Raw genomic sequence first — 21,370 nt, 5'->3', positions numbered from 1 at the left:
TCTTCCTTATGCCTAGATACACCCACACACCAGATTAGAAGTTGGTACTTCGCTTATTTTTCAAGATATTCCGCTAACAAGGTTCAGACATACATGGCGTCAGACATACATGGCGGCGGCCATCTTGGATTTTGACGTGGGTTGCACCCACACACCAAATTAGAATTTGGTCCTTCGCTTATGCACACACGCACGCACGGACGCACACACGCACGTTCGCACGCACGCACGGGCGCACGCCCGCACGGACGCACGCACAGACGCACGCACACACGGACGGAGGGGACTTTTCGCTTCGCGGTGCGACGGGGGACAATAACAACCGTGTCCCAGCTTCTTAAAAACAAAACAAAGATTTATGTGGTGATTAGGTGGTTCAAGTGAATATTACACTTTTGTGAATGGCTGTGAGTAGAAGCACCTAAATCCCCTCCAACTTGTCACACAGGGGATTCCACTTGGGTACTAGATTCATAATTGTTGGGAATGGTGTAATTGCTTTTTCAGGGAAGTTGTTGATTAAGGAAGGGATTGCATTAATTGAAATTCAACACAGATTTGAAACACAATTCGGTGATTACACTATAGTGGGGCGGCTTAGCCCAAATATTCAAAAGAATTGTGCATTTTGTGATACAAGCACCAAATTTGGCACAAATGTACATTAATATGTTGCGAACATTTTCAGATATTGGGCCACTTGAAATTCCGTAATTTTTTTTTTCAAATTTTTTCAAATTTCGTAATTTCAAATTTTTCGGGTGACACCGTCACAATTTCGGTCTTCGAGGCCGGCCGATAGGCAAAGTGTGACCGGAAGGGACGAGGTTCTCCTGACCACGTGGCCCTCGATCTGGGAAGCGAGAGGCGTTCCATTAGTGGACGCGCCCCTCACGCCCGACTTTTGGGTGGCCCCGGCAGGCCGTTTGTTTTGACGTTCCGTGACAGGCCCCGCACCCCCACCTCCGGGCCGACCGGAAGCTTGTGCTGAGTACATCATACCTGAACAACTCAGTGAGGCAGAACACAGCAGTGCACACCAGGGTGACCCCTTCAGTGCATAAACCAATTAACCTGTCCACTGCAGGGCATATAGAAATGAAGTTATTTTCTGCATATAATAATAATATAAGTTCAGTTCTATATAACAATTTCTGTTATCACCACTACCACTACAACTACCACTACTACAAGCTTTGTCTGGAATTTTGTGGACTAACAGACAAACAGACATACAGACAAGCTGGGATCAAAACATTACCTCCTTCCACCATTGAGTGTAGAGGTAAACATCATGGAAATTATATCATGCCCTAGATTTAATTCATGCTTACCCGTGTATTTGCTTCACTGGTTCACAAGGTCTTTTGCATACATGTAATTCAGACTCTCGTCTTCATTGCTGGCCACACAATGTTCGCAACATATTGTTGCGGATATGGGACTTGGCCTCAATATCCGCTTGTAAATACTCCCCTATTTCCCCAATACTCCCCAACTATCCCCAATCCCCCATTCCCTAGTCCCATTGCCTGTAAATAACACTCTGTAGAACCGACCTTCCCCTTTTTCCCCCATTAAATGTCGTGCCCAGGTCCACCGCATCTCACGTAGACAACTTTCGGACATCTTGCTAGTTATTCTTAGTCTATGTCAGTTAAGGACTCGTTTCCATTAATTCTGACTCTTCGTTGCACCAGAATGTGATTATATGGCACCAGTAGTGAGTTTAGGACCTTCCCATACCTCCTCCCATCTTCTTCCCCAAACAACAACTACAACAACAACTACAACAACAACTACAACAACAACTACAACAACAACTACAACAACGACAACAACGGCGCGGCGCGGGGGAGTGTGCGTCCCCACACCGGCTCGGTTAGCCGCCATTACCCATGTGCGCTCCGACGGGGTTACCACGAAGGGGCTCCCTGTCAGCCCCTCGTCAAGGGCGGAGCAGGTAACCCCCCCCGCACGCACCCAATGAGAAGCAACGGGCCGATTCCATCTGGGGCGGAGCTAACGAGCCGAGGGCGTGTCACTCCCCGCCGGATATACGCGGCCACTTACCGGACGTGACGTGAGATGCGCCCCCAGCTTGAGAAGACAATCACCACATCCGAGCGCTGCGACCTCCCCGCATCTCTAGACCGGACCGGGTCGATCCTGCCCTGAGCCCAGGTGCACCTGGAGCCATCGATTCTGCCTTTCCTTGCCATCAATCCCCGTGTGAGTCAGTTTTTGTCCTGTTTATCTGTCGTCTGTTGGGGCTATTATAAGAGTGTGTCTAAGTGCCTGTCTTTCTATGCTGTCCCTCTCATTCCTGTAATCTGACCTTCCGCCCTAATATAACCTCCTCCGGAGGTCTTGAGAACTGAACCCTTGGTGTCGTGTCATTTTAACCCAGCCGTTGTGTCCTTTTCCTCAATTGATTTAGCGTAGCGCGACTCGGCAACGTTCGAGCATAATCGGGTAACTTGTGCGGACACGGCGGCCATTCCGCTTGGCCCACCATAACATCAAAGTTGTGTCTGTGACAATGACAACGAGTAAATATGTCCCCCTGCGACGTTGCACCCTTCTCCTCACAGAAACACACCCACAGGATAACCGAATCCGGAAAGAATCCGCAAACTAAACATACAGCCGGTAGGGAGCATTATTTACAAGACTACGCTGATATTTACACTACGATCCAGGGCCTGTTTTTGGAGGAACACATGCAGATGTTATGCATAGAGAGAGCACGCATGCCAGCATCGATACACCAACCCACGAGTGCTCTGTGGCCTTACGGCCTTTAATAATGTGCAGAGCACCCCTTCCCAGCACCAAAAGCACCACCCCATCACACAGTCAGCACCATCCGGTGCACCAATAAAGTGTTTAATAACCATGGTGTGGTGTCGCAGCCGGCCGATGTTCTGCCGCTGGTCTTGCCTTCGTGTGGTGCACTTGGCCTTCTGGCTTCTTTAAAAATAAAGAAAGGCGCCAACCGCATCCATTTCTGTATTGTGGCCTTCAGGGGGCCAACTAAAAGTGGTTCACCTGTATGGCATAGGTGCCACGTTGACCCATAGGTCCATCCACGGGTGGTGCTTGGCCGCAAAAGAACTGCGGTCCATTGTGGGTGGCCACAAACATTGCGGTCCATATGGTGTATCGATCCAGGCAGCAAGCAGCGAAAGTGCAGGCCCACAACTGCGTAGCCAGCACCTCTCTCTCCTCTCTCTCTGCCCCAAAGCCAGATCCTCGGAGGTGGGAGACAAAAGAAGCAGACAAGTGAGTAAGGTGGTAAGGGCGCAAAAGTGCATGCAATACAAGGTGATGCACACTGGGGGCACATGGGAACCAGGTGAGACAGGTACGTTCCTACCGTACGCTCCCCCCCACCAGGTAACCTACATGGCCCCTCCCTTACCCCTTACTGTATCCACAAAACACAACACTACCCATAAACATCTATTTTACCAATCAACAAACGTCCCTACTGTCTTCCCCGTTCCTCCCATAAACCAAATTCGTCTTCTCTCCCTCCTAACCAATCAAATTTGCCATTTTCAACTCTCATCAAAATTTGCCATCTCCAACTGAACATCAAAATTTGCCATTACCAATTCATCATCAGTCCCTCCTAAGGAGGGAGAGATGGAATCACCCCAATGTCTCATCCACGTCGTGATGCGTCTCACAAATCCAACAGCAGTCCTTACTTCCTGCAACACAAAACAAAGAAAACACAGGTGTGGAGTCATCATCATCACCACAGGTAAGTGGCTGCGTATGGTGCGACAGGTTCATCAATCCTAACTATTTCCTAAATGACTTTAACAACTTTACACTACCCGGGGTCTTTCTCCGGCCAAACCATTGGCCCTCTTACACTATGGGTTCTAAAAACCAATTCCCATTGTCCAAACTGTGGTGCTTTTCAATTTGGGGTCTCACTCCCCCGATTCCTCTCCCGGTGCCCTCGCACAATTTCTGGGCTGTGGCGTGTACCTCTCCCAGCGGGTCTACCCACCTGCACACCTCCACCACTGCAGTTGCCTCCGAGCTTACCTGCTCCTTACCCTAACCTAACTACCTGGGGAAGGCCCTCTGGCGCTCTCCCCACTCGGTGCCCTCTCTGGCACTGGGCTGCCCGATCCACACCCGGGATCCTCAGGCACCCACTCACAACTACCGGCTCCCAGAGCCCACCTGCGGCCTCACCTGGCCGACATCCTCACAGTGGTGGAGTGCCCAACCAACTACACACACTAACAGGCTACACGCCCAGCCATTTCCACAACACTAATGCACCCATCCAAATACCATTCTGTCACCCGCACCACAGATGCCAATATCCAACCACAATTTACCTATACCCTCTACCTAACACTTACACTACCCGCCCCGGGTACTCGTGAAAGGGGTCCACTCTTCCCCCATCCACACCTTCGCACCATGCACACCACTCCGTACCACTTACTCCAACTCTCTCCACACACCTGTACCTGCACACCTGTGCTCTCACACCTGGTGCCACCTGCACCCTTCTCTCCCCAAGCGCATTCGCGCTGATCCACACACTCACTACTCATACACTGCTCCACACACCTGTCCAGTTGCACACCTGTGCAATCACACCTGTTCAATTCTCACACACACGGCATCATCTCAGCTAACTACTCCCTTCTGAAACTTGCGCTTCCCAGTCGTCCCTTTAAACTATTGCGCTCCCACGTCATTATCATCCATACTAATCTACCTGCGTCCCCACTACAGGTATCAGTCACTAACTAAACTTAACGTTACCTAATGTCATCTTCTAGGGCCCTATCAATATAACCTAACCCACCCGGGCTAGTTTTCACTGCCATACACCCCATAAGCTATTGCGCATTTGCCCCACCATGGGAAGGGTGGCAGGGATGCCAGCCTTACCCACCGGGCCCATCGCTCACTACCAATTTTGCACATCAAATTTCAACAAATCAAAAATTTGCCAATCATCTGCCAATCCCTGTACCAATCATCACTGCCACTCCTTTGCCAATCATCAAATTTTGTTTTTCTCTAATTTTGGGGCCAAAACACTATCCTCATCACCCGTCTACTCACTAATGCCTCTCGGTGCGCCAATTCCTATCCAAAGCCCGGCTTCGTAAAGCCAAGCCATGAATGCGGGTTGTTTGGTGCCAGCGGCTGGACACGTCCCGCATTCGGTGCAGGGACGGGGGCTTACCCGGGCCGAGATCCCACGCACCATCTCGGCGTGGAGCCATCCAATGTCCCGATCTCGACCTGCCGGAATGCCTCAACAAAAAGTGGTCGCCATGACGACCCTTTCTATCGGGCTGCCCGCTCCGCCTAGTGGAGCACGGACGCGGCCGTTCAAAGCGAGGCCCGGCACGCACCGAGGGCCCGCTTCGGCTAAAAGTCGACCTAACCTCTAACCTGGTTACCGTCGATGCTTCACCTGGATTCTTACACCCCGCAGCCCGTTCCTTGCTCACACATCCAGCCGTCTCCATGCTCCTCGTACCTTTCCTTACACACCTCGGTACACTCATTCCACTCACAGCCTTGGTCACACACCTGACCACCGAACACCTTGGCACACATTCGTCACTCGCACACCTCACCAATACACCTCTTCGCGCCCCTTCCTCGGTCACCTCCTCTGTGACAATCACAGGTGTGCTCTCATTCGCACACCCAACCACGTGCCTCACTACCAACTCCAGCGTGCATTCCCACTCACGCTCTACCATTCCAGGTGTGCATCCTTCCATTCCAGGTGTACATCCTCGCTCACCTGTCACACCCAACTCACGCTCCTTGTCACTCTCACTACTCTCACCTCCATTCTTGACAGCGCACTCACCCTTACTCTTGACAGTGCACTCTTTCCTCATGCACCTGTCCGTCACACACCTTTCTCGCGCACACTCTCCCGTTACACCCTCTGTAACACTCACCACAGGTGTGCATTCTTCCTTGCCTTTGACAGCGCACTCTTTCCCCATGCACCTGTCCGTCACACACCTTTCTCGCGCACACTCTCCCGTCACACCCTCTGTAACACTTACCACACCGCGCTTCCATGTGCCCCCTCGCACACGCGCTACGACCGACTCACTCTCGCCAGCACCCTCACTCCTCGGCACGCACTTTTTCCTCACACACCCCAGAGTCGGACTTTCTCGCACACCTCCTTTTTCGCACACCAGACCTGTCGCACACTTCACCAATGGCCTCTCACGAACACCCGGGTCCATCTCGACCCCCAAGCTTCTTAAATCCCCTGGCGCATCATACGCACGACCATATTGGTCACCACTTACACCAGGTCCTCTTCCTCTTCGCTTCTCCTCCATCACCTGCGAATCCCTCATCCGGTTAATGAGCACATCATCACGATCCAAACACAGACTTTGGACCAATTCTTTTATCTCCTCTTTTATCTCTTTCTTATCCCCTCTCCGTCTCTTCTTAATTTCGCTCACCCCTTCTTCCACTTCTTCTAATTTCTGCTTCACCTCTTTTATTCCCCGGTACGTCTCCTCTAGCTCGTCCTCCAAGGCTACCTTGACCGTTTCCATATGCGTCCTCACCTGCCGGTCCTTCGTCTCCATTACCTCTATCACCTCATCCAGCCTCGTTGTCAGTCCCTCACGTACCATCTGACATTCCCTCTTCGTCGCTATCAAGTCATCTTTTAGTTCTTTCTGTGTCACTTTTAAACCTCCTAATACCGCAGTGTTCCTTTGAACCTGCTCCACTAACTCCGTCTGTCCCACCGTCAGCTGCTCCACCTCCTGCGTCAGGTCCTCTATGCCCCCTTGTAACTTTACAGTCCCCTTTCTCACCTCCTTCTCCATGTGCTCCTTACAGTGCCTCACCTCCTCGCGCACTCCTCCGACCTCCTCACTCACTCCTCTTCTGATCTCCTCTCCCATCACTTGCATCTCCTGCCCAGATGCCACCCTCATCTGCTCCATTTCCTCCCTGTGAGCATCCAGTTTGGTTTCTACCCCCATTCTGACCCCCTCTATCTGCTGCTCCATTTGTTTAACTTCCCTTTCCGCTTGGTCCCTCATGTCCCTCAATTTGCCTTCCATACTGTTTTCTAACCCCTCTAACCCCTTTTTCACCCCCTCTAACCCATTGTCTAACCCCTCAAATTTAGCTTCTAGCCGTTCCCCCATTTCTCCCATTTTGCCCCCCATTTCGCCCCCCAATCGCTCACTATCAGCCCTCGCTCCGTCCCTCATTACCCCCATTTGGCTTCCCATTACCCCCAATTGCTCACTCTGAGCATCCATCCGGTTCCCCATTACCCCCATTTTTGCTTCTAGCCTCTCCATAAGGGCCCCCATTTGCAACATAAAAAGGTTCGGATCCACCAGGGGCGCTGCCACGGTCGCGGGCGCGGTGACCAGCGAGGCGCCATTTTGCGCGTCTGCTACCCTCGCTGCTTCGCTCTCCTCACGTCCCTCAATTTGGTCCTGGACCGACCCTGCCTCACTCTCCCCTACCGGACCCCAGCTGTCTTGATCCGCCATAGCGCGACTTTCAAAATTCGGGTTTTTATTTTCGTAAAACAAATTCAAATTTCGCCGTTATCCTGTGGGTGTGTTTCTGTGAGGAGAAGGGTGCAACGTCGCAGGGGGACATATTTACTCGTTGTGAATATCTGTAAAACTGTCGCACTCAGGGTAGAGTTAATAGTAGAGGGAACTACATCTGAGTGCCACACTAAAATAGGTAAAAATTTATCGGGTCGGGACGCCCCGAGGGTAGAGAAGGGTGCAATGTTGCGGATATGGGACTTGGCCTCAATATCCGCTTGTAAATACTCCCCTATTTCCCCAATACTCCCCAACTATCCCCAATCCCCCATTCCCTAGTCCCATTGCCTGTAAATAACACTCTGTAGAACCGACCTTCCCCTTTTTCCCCCATTAAATGTCGTGCCCAGGTCCACCGCATCTCACGTAGACAACTTTCGGACATCTTGCTAGTTATTCTTAGTCTATGTCAGTTAAGGACTCGTTTCCATTAATTCTGACTCTTCGTTGCACCAGAATGTGATTATATGGCACCAGTAGTGAGTTTAGGACCTTCCCATACCTCCTCCCATCTTCTTCCCCAAACAACAACTACAACAACAACTACAACAACAACTACAACAACAACTACAACAACAACAACTACAACAACTACAACAACGGCGCGGCGCGGGGGAGTGTGCGTCCTCACACCGGCTCGGTTAGCCGCCATTACCCATGTGCGCTCCGACGGGGTTACCACGAAGGGGCTCCCTGTCAGCCCCTCGTCAAGGGCGGAGCAGGTAACCCCCCCCGCACGCACCCAATGAGAAGCAACGGGCCGATTCCATCTGGGGCGGAGCTAACGAGCCGAGGGCGTGTCACTCCCCGCCGGATATACGCGGCCACTTACCGGACGTGACGTGAGATGCGCCCCCAGCTTGAGAAGACAATCACCACATCCGAGCGCTGCGACCTCCCCGCATCTCTAGACCGGACCGGGTCGATCCTGCCCTGAGCCCAGGTGCACCTGGAGCCATCGATTCTGCCTTTCCTTGCCATCAATCCCCGTGTGAGTCAGTTTTTGTCCTGTTTATCTGTCGTCTGTTGGGGCTATTATAAGAGTGTGTCTAAGTGCCTGTCTTTCTATGCTGTCCCTCTCATTCCTGTAATCTGACCTTCCGCCCTAATATAACCTCCTCCGGAGGTCTTGAGAACTGAACCCTTGGTGTCGTGTCATTTTAACCCAGCCGTTGTGTCCTTTTCCTCAATTGATTTAGCGTAGCGCGACTCGGCAACGTTCGAGCATAATCGGGTAACTTGTGCGGACACGGCGGCCATTCCGCTCGGCCCACCATAACATCAAAGTCGTGTCTGTAACAATATTAATGTACATTTGTGCCAAATTTGGTGCTTGTATCACAAAATGCACAATTCTTTTGAATATTTGGGCTAAGCCGCCCCACTATATCGGCCGGCCTCGAAGACCGAAATTGTGACGGTGTCACCCGAAAAATTTGAAATTACGAAATTTGAAAAAATTTGAAAAAAAAAATTACGGAATTTCAAGTGGCCCAATATCTGAAAATGTTCGCAACATATTAATGTACATTTGTGCCAAATTTGGTGCTTGTATCACAAAATGCACAACAGGTTTGCTATGCTGCTACACTACTATGAAAAGACACTGTTTTATATCTGCTGATCAATTTTAAAAGGGTGGTGGGAAATGGACATGAAATAGCATTTAGTTCCAGGCCATCCGAAGTCAAAATGGCAAACAACAAAATGAACACTTGCGATCGAACTGTAGAAATGTCCTTTAAAATCACAAGCCTAGAATCAACAAACCAAAAATATCTGCGTTTCGATCATTTGTGTAGAAGTTTTATGGTGAGGCCGAGAAATATCATTCCAGTCACGTGACCAGACGTGTCAAAATGACAGACTTAGTAAATCCATTCAAATATCTTTTTCTACAGACCCATCAGTCAGAATGCTACCAAATTTGGTTTACAATATTAGGCCAGGGTAGGCATGTTAAATTGCGGAGGTCAGTCCGATCACGCAAGAGGAAGTGGGTCAAATGGCCGTCTTAATCAATTTTTGGGAAAATCACATAAATTCCTTAAGAAATCTTTTCCAGATCCACCAGTCAGAATGCTACCAAATGGGATTACAACATTAGGCCAGGGTGGGGATGTTAAATTGTGGAGGTCAGGCCGATGACATGACCGGAAGTGTGTCAAAATGGCCGACAGTAAATTTTTGGGAAAATCACGTAAATTCCTTCAAATATCTTGTTCTCCAAACCTACCAGTCAGAATGTTACCAAATTTAGGTTGCAACATTAGGCCAGGGTAGGGATGTTAAATTGTGGAGGTCAGGCCGATGACATGACCGGAAGTGTGTCAAAATGGCCGACAGTAAATTTTTGGGAAAATCACGTAAATTCCTTCAAATATCTTGTTCTCCAAACCTACCAGTCAGAATGTTACCAAATTTAGGTTGCAACATTAGGCCAGGGTAGGGATGTTAAATTGTGGAGGTCAGGTCGATGACATGACCGGAAGTGTGTCAAAATGGCCGACAGTAAATTTTTGGGAAAATCACGTAAATTCCTTCAAATATCTTGTTCTCCAAACCCACCAGTCAGAATGTTACCAAATTTAGGTTGCAACATTAGGCCAGGTCCCAGATAAGCTGGGGTCCTATTTGGTAAGTCCAGTTGTCCTATTTTTTTTTTTACCGATCCCATGTTTCTTTATTTATTTACCATTGAGCTTCAGTGTGTCTGTCCAGGGCATAACAATTTTTCCAATCGAGATTTTGTTTTCAAATCTTTAAAAAACCCTTTATTATGAGAATATGGAGAAAACTAATGAACAAAATGTACAATTTTTTATTTTTTTTAGCTGTTGTTTTCATCGCATTTAGTTTGAATACAAAGTGGACGTGGAGGGGCTTTGCATTTTGAGATGCTTTCTATTTACATGGCGATGGGTTGCTAAGCATTGCTAACATATGTTCCTTATTTTCCTTATTAGAAGTGTTCACTATAACAGGGTTTCTTTTCTATAAAATTCATACAGATCCACTATAACTGCATACAATATACGCTCACTATGTGTACCGCTTCATCAACATCATGTATGTAGGCTCAAACAAGCTTAAACATTCTGGGTGTACATGCGTTCTCCAACAGCTCGCAGCACCTTTGCTCTGTTACCCAACACCGTTCCCATCGTACTTTTATGAGAGACCCAAAGGTCTTGCAATGCCTGCCTGTTTTTTTTTATCTCACCTGGAACGAAGTTCAGGTGAGCTTATGGGATGGCGTGTCATCCATCCGTCAGTCCGTAAACACTTGCAACTTCTTCTCCGAAACTGCTGATGGGATTGTGACCAAACCTGGCTAAAATGATGTCTGGTGTGTTGCAACTCACGTTTGTTCACGGCATTAAAAGATCCGGGTCAAAGGAGGTCAACCAGGGGTCAAAGTGGGTCCAGGTATTTGCTTTCTTCTCTGAAACCACACAAACAATTTCGATGAAACTTGACTACAACCTTCATCACCTGCTATGTACCAAAGTTTGTTCATGGCATTCGAAAAATCTGGGTCTGAAGGGATCTAGGGGGTTTGCCCCCCAAAATAGGTATTTTTTGTTTGTTTGTTTGTTTAAAGTCTTATGATTACGTTAGTACGATTCTACATGCTGCCCTGTCTCCTAGCAACCATTGTAACAGGTTCAAAACACTGTGATACTGTTTAACATAGCTACCTTTATTTCAGGTAGTATACTGCTCTATTCTACCAGGTGAGCACCCAGGGGTATTGCCCCTATTTTTCCTTGAAGCCTTGATATCCTTTTAATGATTTGCGATTTCATTGCAAGCCATAGGTTGGATAATTTAGTTCCACTGAAGGCACGTCATGATGGTGGTCCACCTATCGCATGGAGTAGTGCATGTGATCCGCCAAGATGCTGTTTGACATGCGCGACGACCTGCATACAGTACAGTCCAATACAGTGTAGCAGTCATTTTGGATGCTTTCACATTTCACTGGATGTCCTGTGAAGACATGCCTTACAAGGTAGACAAAATGCTGTTGTGAAGCATGAATTGACCATACCATACAGCAGGCTGTTAAAACACTGCAGATTGTAAAGCCAGTGATTTTCCACTTCCCACAAAAAAAAACCTAAATTCAGTTTTGGAAAATAAATTCTGGTTCAACACCGTTTCCTGATGCAGGATATAATAAAATAATTGTTTCTTTTGATAATTATTTTTGGCAATCCCATCTGTATTTGGACGATTGGCCAAGATAGGGCCTGGTTTTGGCATTCATCTCCCCTGTGTCCTCCCGAGTCTTCATTCTTACTCACATCCTTTATCTTCGAAGTCTCTCTCTATTTTGTCCCTCTCCTGCAGTTCGTTTTGTTCCCTTGCATCCTGCTCTGTTCTATGTTTTTTTCTTGTTTTGTTTTTGTATGCAAGATCGAGGCTCGTGTAAGAGCTAACATTATTTTATTCACAAAAAGACAAACTGACACATAAAACATAAGATAAAGGGAGTGGGAGACAAGATCGGGAGAGAGAGAGAAGCACACGAGTACAACATTAGAGAACAGGGAGATCTGTGGGAGGGAGAGGGCTTGGGGGGAAGAGGCACGGGAAAGGGGGGGGGGGGGGTGGGAGAGGTATAAAACACATGGACACTGCTCGGACTTCCAGGAAAGAAGTCGGAATTTCAAAAAAGTGGATCTGGGGTGAATTAACGGGGTTAGAAAATATATTTAAAAAATTTCCTAATTCAATGAAAAAAGTTCATATAAAAAAAACTTCAATGAACAAAGCGCTCATTATGTGCGAGTTCTCCAGCAATGTGGATCATTATCACAAGGAGGAAATGCATTGACTAAAACATGTACTGAATGTCACAATAGTCATAAGCGGGGGTTCGTTTTGATGTCGGACTGCACATGTAAATATAATAACCATTGCTTTTACGCCGTGAGGCACATAGAAGGTGCCGGGGCAGTTTCATTGGCTAAGGAGTACATTCCTGGAGGGGTCGCCACTCTGACGGCAGAATACTGAGAATGCTTTATTACTCCCAGAAAGCTGGTACTTTTTATTTTTTATTTTTTTTATTTATACAAGATCGAGGCTCGTGAAAGAGCTAAAATTGCGTAAGTAAGTAAGTATGCTAAAATACTTACTCATTTTCCTGATCCCAGTACGATGACAGGCTGAGTAAACACACCTGGTGTTATTTCAAAGGCATGACGGGGGCCCTAAGACTCAACACCCTAACGGCTAACTCAACACCCTAAGATCCTAAGCCAGCTACCTTCACCATTATCACCAGACATAATGTATGTATGCAATGCTGAAAATATGCACTGCAACCCATAACAATATACACCGCCCATACATGATAAATGTTTGCTACTTCCTACCACTTACAATACACCACCCGGAAACAATAAAAGGGGGATGGAAAGGGAGTGGGGGGACGAAGACAAATTTACCCATGTGTAGAGTGCTTTAACCCCAGCGTTACCCAGGTAAAAAAGGAAATTGCAATACACTCTTCCACCATCACTAGATGATGCTGCACGGCACACATTTACCGAGAGAATTTCCATTCCCTCCTCCTCCTCCCCCCACCCCTCCCCGGGCCGGGCCCGACAACACGTCCGCGTGAGGGCACGGCCACATAGCCTATGTTACCCCCCATATAAAGTTGTAGTTTTACCCCAACTTTGAAGTTTGTAACTTGAACGATGTGGCCATGCATAGAACACATGCAAACAAAGAGAGAGAAAGAGATTTTTGCCTTCCTTTTATCGGTATATACAGTGTCTATAGAAAACCTTCACCCCGTTTTCAAAATTTTCACCTTTTGTTGCCTTATAGCCTGGAATGAAATTGCATTAAATCAGACTTTTTTCATCTTTATTTGCATATCATAATCCATGAATATGTATGCATATATATCTTCTATATATATATAAAAGAAAGTTTTTGTTTGTTTGTTTGTTTGTTTGTTTGTTTGTCTGCACGCGCTAATCTCCTGAACGGTGAAAGATAGGAGGAAACCTCTGAAACAAAAAATGTCGGGACGGGCCCCAGGAAGGTTGAAGGCGATGTGGCGAGGCCGGTCGAGGCCGCCTCAGCCAGGCTGGGCCCATTTCGCAATTAAAAGCTGAGCTGAATTGTTGTACTCAATCTTCTACAGCCGCGAGTAAAAGCTGAAATATAGTAGTACATTCATTCAAAAAGAACCCGGGCAACGCCGGGTGCTTTCGGCTAGTATATTATATATATGTATATAATGTATATATGTAAATATATATATATGTAAATAATGCATATATGTAAATGTAAAATGTATATATGTAAATAATGTATATATGTAAATAATGTATATAATGTATATGTATATATGTAAATGTATATATGTAATTAATGTATATAATGTGTATATGTATATAATGTATATAATGTATACATGTATATAATGTATATATGTAAATCTATATATATAAAACACAGTGTGTGTGTGTGTGTGTGTGTGTGTGTGTGTGTGTGTGTGTGTGTGTGTGTGTGTGTGTGTGTGTGTGTGTGTGTGTGTAATGTTACCGATAGACTCCTAAACGGAGAGGCTTACATGCTTGATATTTGACATAGACATGGCCATTGAGCCTGGGACGAACATGGCCGAACTCAAAATATTTGACGATCCATATTTTTTATTCATATTTACCTCAGCGCATTTCAGCGAAGTACCCGCTAATCTCAGCCGGTTCCAGAGCAGCTCGCTGATTCGCTCAGAGCGATCACGTGATGTTCCATTCCGTCACACGTCACACGTTTTTTCGCCTTTTATGCGATCGTGTTTTGTATCGATTTTGTGCGATATGAATTAAATGTCTTTGAAACAGCTGTGAAACGTCTTTCCACAACCCTTCCGTAACCGATTGGAGCAGTTTATTGCCGCACAAAACAAGATCCGCGAAGCGAGTTGGTCGAGCCGTTTCGCTCAGAGCAATCACGTGATGTTCCATCCCGTCACACGTCACACGTTTTTTCACCTTTTATGCGATCGTGTTTTGTATCGATTTTGTGCGATATGAATAAAATGTCTTTGAAACAGCTGTGAAACGTCTTTCCACAACCCTCTGTAACCGATTGGAGCAGTTTCTTGCCGCACAAAACGAGATCCGCGAAGCGAGTTGGTCGAGTTGTGCTGACCAAGATGGCGACACGGCGGCTTCACTTTTCACGGAGTATGAGCGTTCTATATATTTTCAATTCAGTGCGCCCGTGATTTGTGGCTTAGACATGACCATTGGGCCTTCACGGTGTAATTTGTGCGAGGCTTTTGTCCGAGTGAGCTTGAGTCGAGAGGGCGAATGTACGGGTTGGGAATGTACGGGTCTCCCTTCCCCCGCCCGGCAACGCCGGTACTGGAGGACGTCACAGGATCGGTGAGTCTCCAAAATCCGCTTTGTGCTGTTGCGGATATGCAGGACTATGTCCGATTGTTGTGCTGCTCTCCGACCATGAGAACTGCAACGTCATTGTTGACTGGCCATCCCCTTCCCTCCCCCTTCCCCCTCCCCCCTCCGTCCCCCCTTCCCTTCCCCCTCCCACCCCCTCCCCCTCCACCCTCCCATCCCTCACCCTCCCATCCCCCACGCTCGCCATCCCCCCCTCTTCCCTCTCCCCTCCCCCCCTTCCCCTGCCCCCCTTCCCCCCTCCCCCTCCCCCTTCCCCCCTACCCCCTTCCCCCCTCCCCCCTCCCACCCCCTCCCATCCCTCACCCTCCCCATCCCCCCCTCTTCTCCCCTCTCCCCCTCCCCCTCCCACTCTTCTCCCCTCCCCCCCATTCCCCTCCCCTCCCCCGCCCGGCAATGCCGGGTACTTCTGCTAGTAATGTATATAATGTATATATGTATATAATGTATATATGTATATATGTAAATAATGTCTATAATGTATATATGTATATAATGTATATATGTATATATGTAAATAATGTCTATAATGTACATATATATATATATATATATATATATATATATATGTATATAATGTATATATGTATATATGTAAATAATGTATATATATGTATATAATGTATATAATGTATGTATGTGTATATATATATATATATATATATATATATATATATGTATATAATGTATATATGTATATATGTAAATAATGTATATATATGTATATAATGTATATAATGTGTATATATATATATATATATATATATATATATATATATATATATATATATATGTATATTTTGTTGCGGATCCCAGGCTCGTCGACGTAGTAAGGGGGGTTTAAGCCCTACTCCCCCTCGAACTCCGGGTCCACGAGGCCGCCAACCACAACTACACTAGTGGTGGACGGATTGCTAAGCAATTCCAGCCGCCGAGCCCGCAGCTACCTGTGGAAGGGTTAACGGTCACCACCTGAATACCTTCAGACACACGCAGCTGTGAGAACAGGGACTGAACCCCGCACGAGTCACGCTGATCCTGGACGCCCGAGCGGTTGTGTGCCGCGTAACTCGTGCCGTTAACACTATCGAACCCGATCGAGCGGTTTTAATTCGGGGCGATGCTTGGTCAATATGGAAAGGACGATGACGGCCAGGTTGGAAACCAAAACGCAGTATTTATTCACAGTATTTACAGAACATGGACAAAGCGAAGAATCTTAACGGCCTTACCTAGGTTCCCAGACAAGGGCCCTCATTCGTTCGGGGAAGGGAAGGAAGAGGGTAATGCGCAAGAAGCGCGGCCGCTTCGTGCAGCTCGCCCGGGTGGCTCGGTCGTGCAGCTCGCCCGGATGGGCTCTTTGGACGGAAGCCCCGAGAATCGCTCCAACCTGGTACACCACAGCCGAAGATGATCGCGGCAGGGACGACGATCGATAACGTGCACGTCGCAGGAACCCGAGGAGTGCTCAGTCTGCGGGAGCCAAGCAAGCGAGGGAGAGTATAACAGGAGCCCAGCAAGAGAGTATCTCAGGAGCCCAGCAAGAGAGTCAGAGCCAAAGAGTCAGAGAGAGTCAGAGCCTGCCAGACAGTCAGAGCCTGCCAGAGTCAGAGCCTGCCAGAGAGTCAGAGAGCAGGAGCCTGGCACGAGAGTCAGAGAGCGGGAGCCTGGCGTGAGGGTCAGAGAGCCTGCCAGAGAGTCAGAGAGTCTGGCGCGAGAGTCAGAGAGCAGGAGAGTCAGAGAGAGAGAGAGCGGGGAGTCTGGGCCGGGTTTTCTGACCCCTCAAAACCCCACTCGAATGTTCCACGGGCCTCCATTGGCCGCCTGGGGTCATGTGTCATGACAGCCCCTCATTGGTCACCCACGGCCACTCCCTTTAGCTCCCATTGGTGACAGCTCATTGGCCACACCCTCGGCCACTCCCTTTAGCTCCTCCTTCGGGCCTGCAAGGCCTGGCCTAGTCCCATGATGAGGCACTTTCGGCTTCGATGAGGCCTACTATTATCCTGCCTGCCTCAACGCATAGCAACGCATCCTAACACCGGAAAGGGGACTATGCTTTACATTTAATAAGAAATAACTAACTATGCGAGGCTACATGTTGTGGTGTAACTAACTATGGGGGGAGGGGGGGATTGCCTTTATTCACAAAACCACAACAATATATATATATATACAGTATATATATATATATATATATATATATATATATATATATATATATATATATATATATATATATATATATATATATATATATATACTGAAACGCAAAAGAAACTTACCACTTGTTTGAAATGTAATAAAATTGTAACAGTTCAAAATAAAACAAACCAACAATTGCTCATTGAAACATTGGAATTTTATTGATGACATGTCAAGTTTTTGACCAAGATACACCATCTCATCAGTTTGTTCTACAGTACAGAACAGCACAGGGTGCAATGTCAGTCCCCTTTCAATAGCGTGTGTGGCCACCATTGTTTTGGATACAGGCAGTGCATCGTCGGCGTATACTGCCTACCAGTCTTTGGATGGATTGCTGCTGGATTCTGTCCCACTCAGTCCTCAATGTCTGAAGCAGCTCTGCCCGGGTCCTGGCCCTGCCAACTACGCGTCTCCCAAGCTCATCCCACAGGTGCTCTATGGGATTCAGGTCAGGGGAGAGCGCAGGCCACTGCATGGTGTTGATGTTCTCGCCTTGGAGAAATGCAGTGGTAAAGCGAGCAGCATGGGGACTAGCGTTGTCATGCTGAAAGGTTCTCAGTTCTGGGTGGTCTAGCAGGAATGGCAGCAGATGAGGTCGCAGGATGTTATCCACATACCGCTGGGTGTTAAGATTCCCATCCACAACCACCAGTGGCATCCTGTACCAGCCTGATATGGCGGCCCACACCATCACGCTTGGGCCACCCCACCTGTTGGCTTGACGCACGCAACAATCGGCATATCGCTCGCCAGTTCTTCTCCAGACATGCTCACGCCCATCAGGACTGTCCACACAGAACCTTGACTCCTCGCTGAAAGCGACCTCGTTCCACTGTGCCAAGGTCCACCGCTGATGCTGCTGGCACCATCTCTGTCGGTTGCGGCGATGGGCAGCCGTCATCACGGGGCCTCTGTATGGTCTTCTGGCAGTCAGACCATAGTCATGCAGTCGTCTTCGTGCAGTATCATTGGAGCTCCGTGGGTTTGCACGGCCCGGAGTTTCTGCCGCAGTGCGGGATGCTGGACGGAATCGATCCCGCATGTGACTTCGGACCATCTGCCTGTCCTGCCTTGCAGTGGTGACTCTTGGCCTCCCTGATCGAGGTCTGTCATCTGCAGAGTTGTGGAGGGTGTCTCTGTCCACCAGGGCCGATATCGTCTGGTGTGAACAGCCAAGGCGACGTGCCACCTCACGGTAGCTCAGTCCGCCTTGCAGCATGCCCAGGGCACGCTGCCGTTGATCCCTTGACAATCGTGGCATGTTGATTGAAATGCCCATTTTGCACTGGCCTTTTTAAAGCCAATATTAAGACATCACGTGCAGCTCATTAAAATCATCCCGTACCCCTTGGCTAATCACTGACAGTCAAAACGGCTGTTCAACAGCTGTACTATGAAGTGACCATTGAAGGTTCAAGTGACCATCCGTGACCATTTTGTCTGGCAGTGAGGACACTATTGTCCACAAATAAGTTCACACATTTACTACACGCAGTGTTATTGTTGATATTTAAAGGTTTCAAAGGTGGTAAGTTTCTTTTGCGTTTCAGTATACATACATATATACACACACACACATACACACACACACACACACACACACACACACACACACACACACACACACACACACACACATATAAGCAACTGCACTTTTTGTATTTATAAGTTATAACTGTCCATTTACCCAAGAAAAAAAAAGTGATGGTGTCAAGGCCGAACTGAAGCTTCTTAACGCATAAATTATGGGAAAAAACCTTCACCACATAGATAATCCTCCATTTTTGCTGTAAGAACAAGCCTGTGATTCAGTACACGCTATTGGCACTTCATCTGCACAATTAGCTTTGGCAAAAAGTGAACCAACAAGTCCTGAAACAATCACACCTTCCAAACTCGCAGCAAATCGACTGTCCCATGTTGCCCATTATGCTGCACGTGCCAAACACATTCAAATAGTCTGCGTAAGAAGGGCACTTTGAAATTCGTGCCAGATTGTTAACATTTCCACATCGGCATTTGCACCATTTGTCAGCTCTTGTAAAAATGAACGCTTTTTATGATTTTGGTGTTCAATAACACAATTCGTACCACACATAGTACAAATAGTTACACAGGAATACGACGTCGAAAGCCGACACGTGTACAAACTGTAAATGTATTAATTTCATAACATTTTTTTATAGTAACTTAGATCCCAAAGCTGGAGCAATGTATGATATTTCAATGAATGTGTGAAATACTTTTAGGCTGATCAGTGACATTTGAACATTTTTCTTTGCTTCTGCGTAAACACCCACCCCTTATTTTGCCATCCCTCCACCTCCTACCTCCCCTTTCTCGGAACCCAACTTACCTCTCGACCCCACCCTTTGATTCAGATAGCTCCATTATCCATACAACACAATGCTCCCACTTGGGTTAGTTTCATATTAAGAACCCATCCATTATTTTGCACAATTACCGTCATTTCAAAACCCTTTTCATAGCCATTTCCCCCAAGAGCCTTTAGCCCGGCACACAAATAATGCGCCCCCTACAGAAGTCGGCCCACTTAAATGCAATTTTGAGTGTCAAGAGGTTGCAATAAGATTTTTCAAAAAACAAATTGCTCATGCCGGGACATTGGATGCACGGGCTCTGGAGATTGGGTGAATTGAAAAGCTTTTACCATACTGAGTGCTGGGTTCGCGTATGCTCCAGCACCATGTATATAACAGTGAGTCGTGATTAGAGCAACAGTAAAGCAAAGCATGAAAGGAGGACTTGACATCAGAGTGGGAGAGCAGGACATATATATATATATGTATGTATGTATATATATATATATATATATATATATATATATATATATATATATATACATTTCTATATATATATATATATATATATATATATAGAAATATATATATATATATATATATATATATATATATATATATATATATATATATATATATATATATATATATATATACACATTTCTATATATATATATATATATAATTTACTTTTTTCCCCTTTTATGTATATATATATATATATATATATATATATATATATATATCAGTCACTATGCGACCCCCATATCATCAGTGGAGAACCGCCAGCAAGGTGTCCCATACAGCTGCTGCTGCACCTTGCTGGGAGCGATAAGCACTGCCTGCCACACGGTAACGTTATCTCTGGTATCCACTCATCATATGGAGTCGACCTGGTTGCGGTTTGGAGTTACTAATAATGGTATCTGTAATCTGGTTCTCCAACCTAATGAGCGGACAACATGACCTCATCGCCATGCATGTCCGCATTGCCTGGAAAGCTCCAGAGGAACCATCTAGCAGTGCGTCATTACGGATTATAAATTCAGATACTGTCACAAGTGCATGCAAAACTCACAGTTACCGACCTGGTTTCGCCCTTGTTGGGCTTCATCAGGGCAACGCAGTGAGGCTTCCATACACTTGTAACTGTGAACCTTTCGGTTTTTATATCAGTCACTATACAGTATCTGAATTTATAATCCGTAATGACGCACTGCTAGATGGTTCCTCTGGAGCTTTGCAGGCAATGCGGACATGCATGGCGATGACGTCATGTTGTCCGCTCATTAGGTTGGAGAACCAGATTACAGATACCATATATATATATATATATATATATATATATATATATATATATATATATATATATATATATATTACAGATACCAAGTCTTCCGTTGAACTTGGGGACGACTAAGAAGAAGACTTTTGTTGGTCGAAAGCTTGTCGAAAATTAAAGATCGACGTCCTGAAGCTACGTCCGCGTCTGATTTAATCTCCCGATTATATATATATATATATATATTCCCATTTATTTGTATATAAAAACATATTTTTTCCTATTTCTATATACGAGTATATATTTATATATATTTGACTGAATCGATGAAAATGGAAATCTTGACCACAAAAACTTGAGGCATTACTTTATTGTGAAAAATGTACCACAGCCTGGAATTTCCAGGCCATGGAGTAGGAATTAAAATCGTCATTTCAGGGTGTTCGTTGCTTCTGGAGCAGCAAACCTTGTCTGACGTGTGCACAC

Source organism: Myxine glutinosa, chromosome 9 (assembly GCF_964187855.1).
Source record: "Myxine glutinosa chromosome 9, kmMyxGlut1.1, whole genome shotgun sequence".
Taxonomy (NCBI): domain Eukaryota; kingdom Metazoa; phylum Chordata; class Myxini; order Myxiniformes; family Myxinidae; genus Myxine; species Myxine glutinosa.
The sequence above is the reverse complement of the archived record's forward strand: the minus strand, read 5'-3'. Positions refer to the sequence as shown.